This window comes from Lactuca saligna, chromosome 8, assembly GCF_052625555.1.
Source record: "Lactuca saligna cultivar CGN05327 chromosome 8, ASM5262555v1, whole genome shotgun sequence".
NCBI classification, from domain to species: Eukaryota; Viridiplantae; Streptophyta; class Magnoliopsida; order Asterales; family Asteraceae; genus Lactuca; species Lactuca saligna.
The window spans coordinates 156,634,881-156,642,639 of record NC_136424.1 but is presented as its reverse complement, the minus strand read 5'-3'; positions in this window follow the sequence as shown (position 1 = coordinate 156,642,639).

Genomic DNA, 7,759 nt, shown 5'->3' with positions numbered 1-7,759 from the left:
TATTAGGACTAGAGTGGCCTGATTTGTGATACCTTAGTCTAGGGAAACCTGCTTCTATGAGGTGCTTTGAGAGCGAGTGGGTAGCTGGTGCATGGCAAGAATAAAGTACTCAGGATCCGGGGTTTGGGGAGGGGGACTTGGGGTGAATGCTGACGTGGTGTAGTTCGTAGTATTGGTCCCGTACTACTGAAGACACCGGGTCAGTGGGCAACCAAAGTAAGAATTCCTGGGCATCGGAGACTGAGTAGGACTGCGTTATCGAGTGCGATGATGCTCGATAGAGTCTCTGATATTTTTATGTTATATTTCAGAGACATCATTGTTGGACCACGCCACAGACCTGGTACGAGTAGTGTGACTGATGAGGAGCTTCGTCAGATGATTCATGAAGAGGTAGCTGCAGCAATCCGGGCTGAGATTCCGGAGATGTTTGGGTCTATTAAGACCATGCTGATGGAGACATTTGATGAGAGGTACGCCGCGTTGATTGAGGCCACAGCCGCTGCCAGACCACAGGGAGGTGACTCGTTGCTGTTCTGGGAGTTCAGCAACACGAAGCCACCTAAGTTTGACAGGACGCAGGATCCGATTGCTGCGATGAGATGGATTGCTGATATCGAGGGATGCTTCTACACTTGTTCATGTCCGGAGCATCTGAGGGTAGGGTTCGCCTTGAACCAGCTCCGCTTGGGAGCAAAGGATTAGTGGAAGTTCATGACGGCGAACTTCACTCTGGCAGAGGTTTTAGCTGTGACTTGGGAGAGGTTTATTGCTATGTTCAGAGACGAGTACGTTCCCCAGGTGGAGAGGGAACGGTTGGTTCAGGAGTTCTTGAACCTTAAGCAGGGTAATGATTCTGTCACGATGATCATGCGGAAGTTTCATGAGAGGGTGATGTTCTGCCCCGAGCAGGTGTCCACGGAGCAGGCTCGGATGAGTCGGTATGTGGGAGTGCTGAGGAGGGATATCCGGGAGTTCGTATCGAACTCGTCATATCAGACTTTTGTTGAGCTTTAGGCAAATGCCAGGAAGCGTGAGATCGAGTTGGAGACCCAAGCCAGGGAAGAGGCCGAGTCTCAATGGGTGGATCGGCGGCCGGCTCAGTCTCAGCCGGCAGCGAAGCGGACCACGTCCGCCGATTCGAGATCCGGAGGTCAGAAGGGCCGCACTTGCGGAAAGTGCGGCAAGGGTCACAAGAGGGCATGTCGATCGGGTGCTTGCTACAAGTGTGGCAAGGAGGGGCACATTGCTAGGGATTGCCCCAAGGGATTCATGGTTTGCTTTCATTGCAACCAGACCGGCCATCGGAAGGCCGAGTGGCCCGAGCTTCACCAGGGATCTACGCCTGCTGCCAGGGTTACCGAGATTCGGCCAGTGAAGGTCGAGGCTCCGAAGGCTCATGGGAGAGCTTTCCAGTTGACTGCAGAGGAGGTCCACGTGGCGCCTGATGTCGTAGCCGATATGTATGCTTTCATGTATTTACCTTTATGCTGAGATATTGTGCTTATATTATGATATGCGTAGGTACTTTTCTTGTGAATTCTGTACCTGCTTTGGTATTATTTGACTTGGGTGCGAGTCGGTCTTTTGTATCGTTGGCTTTTAGCCAACACATCTGTATTGATCGAGAGGTGATGAGTCGACCCCTGCGAGTTTCTATAGCAAATGAGAAAGCGGTATACGCCACTGAGGTGATTCGAGGATACGTGCTCGAGATTTTTGGGGTCGAGTTCCCTATAGACTTGGTTCCTATAGCTATGGAGGATATCTGCGTTATCGTGGGCGTGGACTGGTTGAGCAAGTTTGGGGCAGTCATTGACTGCGAGAGACAGTTGGTGACGATTCGAGATCCTAGTGGGGGAATGCTTATGGTTTATGGCGAAGGGACCCGATGTGGGTCGGCGTTTTGTTCGGCTGCCAGGGCAAGGCAGAGTTTGCAGCAGGGCTGCAATGGATTCATAGCCTACGTGATGGATACTCGAGTGGCCGTGGGGAGGCCCAATTCGATTGATGACGTTCCTGTTGTATGCGAGTTTTCAGATGTGTTCCCCGAAGAGTTACCGGGTGTGCCTCCGGAGAGGCAAGTGGAGTTTCGTGTCGATTTGGTTCCGGGAGCGGCGCCCATCGCCAAGGCGCCTTATCGTCTCGCTCCACCGGAAATGCAAGAGTTATCCTCGCTGCTTCAGGAGCTGTTGGGAAAGGGGTTCATTCGACCGAGTAGCTCACCTTGGGGAGCGCCGATTTTGTTCGTCAAGAAAAAGGATGGTTCACACCGGATGTGTATCGATTACCAGGAGTTGAACAAGTTGACGGTTAAGAACCGATATCCGTTACCAAGGATCGATGATCTATTCGATCAGTTGCAAGATAGACTTGAGGTCGGGGTATCATCAGATGAGGGTTCGAGAGGAAGATATCCAGAAGACTGCTTTCAGAACTCGTTATAGACATTATGAGTTTGTGGTGATGCCTTTTGGGCTCACCAATGCCCCGACTGCATTCATGGATCTTATGAACCGGGTGTGTCGGCCGATGCTGGATCGGTCGGTGATTGTATTCATTGATGATATTTTGGTATATTCGAGGTCTAGGGATCAGCATGAGGAACATTTGAGGGAGATTCTTGGGGTATTGAGATCGGAGAGGTTGTATGCCAAATTCTCCAAGTGTGATTTCTGGTTACGAGAGGTCCAGTTGCTCGGGCATCTTGTTAACCAGAAAGGGATATTGGTCGACCCGGCCAAGATTGAGGCGGTATTGAGGTGGGAGGTGCCGAGATCGCCCACTGAGATCAAGAGTTTTCTGGCTTTGGCTGGATATTGTCGCAGGTTTATCAAGGATTTCTCCAAGATTGTTGTGCCACTTAATAGGATGACCCGGAAGGGTGCTGTGTTTTCATGGGGACCGGAGCAGCAGTCATCATTCGAGATGCTTCGTCAGAAATTATGCGAGGCCCCGGTGCTCGCACTCCCGGAAGGGATGGAGGATTTTGTGGTGTACTTTGATGCATCTATATCGGGTTTGGGGGCGGTGCTTATGAAGAGGGGTCATGTGATAGCGTATGCTTCGAGGCAGTTGAAGCCTCATGAGTCGAGATATCCCACCCACGACCTGGAATTGGGGGCTTTGGTGTATTCCCTCAAGATCTGGCGGCATTATCTTTATGGGGTTCAGTGTACCATCTACACGGACCACAAGAGCCTGAAGTACTTGATGGATCAGCCAAATCTGAATATGAGACAGAGGAGGTGGTTGGATGTGGTGAAGGATTACGATTGTGAGATCCTGTACCACCCAGGCAAGGCTAATGTGGTAGCCGACGCATTGAGCCGTCGGACAGAAAGCGCCCCGATCCGAGATATTTGTTTGAGGTTGACGGTAATGACCCCGATTTTGGATACTATTCGAGGAGCTCAGGCTGAGGCTGTGAAACCAGAAAACCAGAAGAGGGAGCGGGTTGTAGGTCAGGTATCAGGATTCGTCATGGATGGCCTAGGGCTTATGACTTTTTAGGATCGGATTTGGGTACCGTTTGTGGGTGGTGCGCGTGCTATTTTGATGGAGGAAGCGCATCGATCGAAATTCTTGATTCATCATGGGGCTACGAAAATGTATTTGGACCTAAGGAAGGAGTATTGGTGGCCCTGTATGAAAAGGGATGTTGCATGGTTTGTTGAGAGATGCTTTACTTGTCGGCAGGTCAAGGCCGAGCACCAGCGACCACACGATAAATTGCAGCCGCTAGATATTCCCGAATGGAAGTGGGAACATATTGCCATGGATTTTATCACCAAATTGCCGCGGACTGCGAGGGGAGTTGATGCGATTTGGGTGATCATAGATAGATTGACGAAGAGCGCTCATTTTCTGGCCATCAGCGAGAGCTCTTCTGCGGAGAAGTTGGCGGAATTATACGTGAGGGAGGTGGTATCACGGCATGGGGTGCCGATCTCGATTGTTTCTGATCATGATGTGCGTTTCACTTCCAGGTTCTAGAAGAAGTTCCATGAGGAATTGGGTACTAGACTGCATTTTAGTACCGCATATCATCCCCAGACAGACGGTCAGAGTGAGCGGACGATTCAGACGCTTGAGGATATGATCCGAGCATGCGTTTTGGATTTCGGAGGGAGCTGGGACACTTATCTACCTTTAGCAGAGCTTTTGTATAACAACAACCATTATTCGAGCATTGGTATGCCACCCTTTGAGCTGTTGTATAGGCGGAGGTGTCGCACCCCCATCTGCTGGGGTGAGGTGGGGCAGCGGGTGATGGGTAGCACGGAGATCGTACTCCAGACGACCGAGCAGATTCAGCAGGTCAGGCAGAGGTTGTTGACCGCTCAGAGCCAACAGAAGAGTTATGCAGACACACGCCGGTCCGAGCTTGAGTTCCAGGTCGGCGATCTTGTACTCCTGAAGGTCTCTCCTTGGAAAGGAGTGATTCGATTCAGTAAGAGGAGAAAGTTGGGGTCCCGATACATTGGTCCTTTCCGTGTGATCGCGAGGGTTGGCCGGGTAGCCTACCGTTTGGATTTTCCAGCAGAGTTGGGGCAGATTCACGACACTTTTCATGTGTCGCAGCTGAGGAAGTGTATAGCGGACGAATCGGCAGTGGTTCCGTTAGAGGATATTCAGGTAGATGCGAGCCTGAATTATGCCGAAAGACCTATGGCCATCAGAAATTGGAAGATCAAGGTTTTGAGGAACAAGGAGGTACCCCTGGTGTTGGTTTAGTGGCAGCATCGGAAGGGTTCAGAGATGACCTGGGAGCCGAAGCGTGAGATGCGTGAGCAGCATCCAGAGTTATTTGCAGAGCGAGACTTCGAGGGCGAAGTCTAGTTCTAGTGGGGGAGAATTGTAACAGCCCGGATTTCCAGGTATCTTTTATTCGCATATTTTTGGTGTTTTGTGAGGGGACTTGGCGATTTGGAGCTTGAACTTGCTGAGTAGGGTCGCGGTTCTGGATGCGGGTTCGCGCCTGGATTTGGCGAGTCCAAGGGATGGACTCGACGAGTCCGCGCTGTTTGATGAAACCCTAATTTTCCGGTCCTAAGCTCTATTTAAAGGACCTTATGGCCCTTCATTGCGGCCACCTTGATCCTTGATAACACCAAAGCAGCTAAAGGTTCCTGTGAGTGAGATAAGAGGCTATTGTTCACCAAATTTGTGTGTTTTTGCAACAAAGGAAGGGGGAAAGTCAAGCTAGAAGAGTTGGGAGCTTGGATCTACTTCCATTTCGCCAAGGGAAGCTTCTTGAGGTATCTTTCAGAGCTTATTTTCGTGTTTATGTTGATATGGTCAAATCTAGGGTTTCTTCTTGCCTTATTTGCTTTGTAATTGAAGTGTGAGAGGTCCCATGGAAATATGATACCTAGATCTGGACCTTAGCAGGTCCATAAAGTCCCAAATGCTATGTTGTATGTCTTTCCTTTTGGGTTGGAGGCTAGGGTTGCCATATTAGTGGTCATTTCTCCAAAAAGAACCTTGTAAGTGTTGCATGGTGGCCAAGACTGTGACTTTACGTGATAAATGAGCTTAGGAGGGCCAGATCTATGAGTTTATGGAGCGGATCTGACCTTAGAAGCAAGTTTGAGTCGATGCATGGCATGGACTCGCCGAGTCTGAAAAACAAACTCGGCGAGTAGCATGAAGATTGTCCTTAACCACTTAGTGAGTGGTCCTGCTGAGTGATGGTTGACTCAGTGAGTCACGGGGAGTTAGAGAGAGATTGACAGGTGGACTGAGTCGAGCTGGAACTCGCCGAGTTGTCCTTGCGACTCGGCGAGTTGAGTCGCGGTGGCGTTGCGATTCATGACCAGGTGGAACTCGTCGTGTCAGGGGAGTACTCGACCTGTCAAAGGGAAATCCTTACGGGTTGGTGAAAACGCTTAGACTCGCTGAGTCGCTCTAGTGCACTCGCCGAGTCCAGTAAATTTGACCATTGACTGTTGACCAGAGTTGACCAGTGTTTACTTGATAGGCATAGTCAACCTTAGTGGTAAAAGTATTAATTAGAGATATATGATGTTATAGGAGGATTATAGCTCGGGGGTTCGAGCACGAGTGATTTCCAGGGTTCGCGAGTTATCGAGATATACGAGGTGAGTTTTCTTACTATACTGTACCCGGAAGGGTTTGACTGTGCGACCGGAAGGTCGAATATGATATGAGATATATGCATTATGTGTGATAAGTTAATCGTTATATGTGCCATGTATGATATGCTTGATATGGGCCAGAAGGCATTCTATTCTGGGCCGGAAGGCGAATATGTTATGGGCCGGAAGGCGTTGTAATACGGACCGTAAGGTTAACGTGAGTAGGACCGGAAGGTTCACCCAGTCGGGACGGAAGTCCCCTGAGACACATGGACCGGAAGGTCAGGGCGTGGAAAGGCGTATGTGTGTAGGTTGTATTTTGGGGAACTCACTAAGCATTTATGCTTACAGTTGTTGCGTTATGTGTTTCAGGTACTAGCAAGGACCGTGGGAAGGCGCCGGCGTGATCGTACACACCCTCGGGGAAAACTATTTTCGTTATCTTTGTTATGTAATCGGTCGTGACAATATTGTTTACATTGGAATCTAAATTATTACTTGATGTTTTGATGTTTGTAAAAATGGAAAAATTGGTTTAAAATTTACGTCGTTACACAATGTCTGCAATCCATCGTCTGGCAGCTATGGGGTCCTTTGGCCCATGAAAATCCGGTGCACCACTGCCCCGAAAGTCCTTGAAGGACATTGTGCGGGGTCCTGAATGGCTAGATGCCATGTCACTCCTGAATGCCCGGAGGCGATCCTACATCATCTCCAATATCCCTTCCTTGATCGACCTGAAGATAATGGGGGTCGAGTCAAGGATGCCTCTGGTGATCTCTGACGCGATGAACTTGCATAGCCCCTCATCTACCTAGCTCAGAACCTGGTCCCGAACCCGATCCCTCTCCTGTACTACCAACTGCTGGCCTCAGATGTAGTACCACCATTCTGAAATACCAAGAAATAACAACTGTTAGTGATACTGATACCCCTGGAGGGATCACACCCACTACAAGTTCCTTGGTCTTATCTTAGCCTTCCTCGGTTCGGGTACGGATCCTCTGCTTTTAGTAGTATGGGCCCATACTACCTTCCACATCTATCCGTACCTTCCCCAAAGATCGCCTCGACTTAACCAGGTCCCTTCCACTACCGCTGATCACTGCTACTCTTATCCTAGGCTTTCCCTAGGAAACCTCTGACCCACCCATCCCAGTCATCAGCTGTTGATGGTCTCTTTGTGATGCCAATTAGCTATTACCTGAATACAATCACATGCGACGAGGCTCGGATAATCCTTCGAGTAAGGGACTCATCCCTACAACGGTTAGGACTTAAACAAGAGCTACGCAATAGGGTCAAATCCAACACTCTGAGATTATTCAACCCTGATCACATGTGACTTTAACGTATCCACCTAACAGGTAACTCCCATCACTGAAAGCCCACATAGCACAAAGCAAACAACATTTGGACATAAAGAAAACAATCTCAAGCAACTCTATCCTCGTAGAGAAAAATTGATCTAGGATATAACGATAAACTCGTATTATCAGGAATAACCTAAACAGGCTACCCTACTGTTGTCTACTCAATTCTAGCATGCAACTTTTTCATATATTGAAGAACATTAAGCAGGTACATAAGGAATCACTCCTAGATCCTTATTCCTATTCTAGCATGCTGTTCTATAGAAACTGATAAACATATATAAA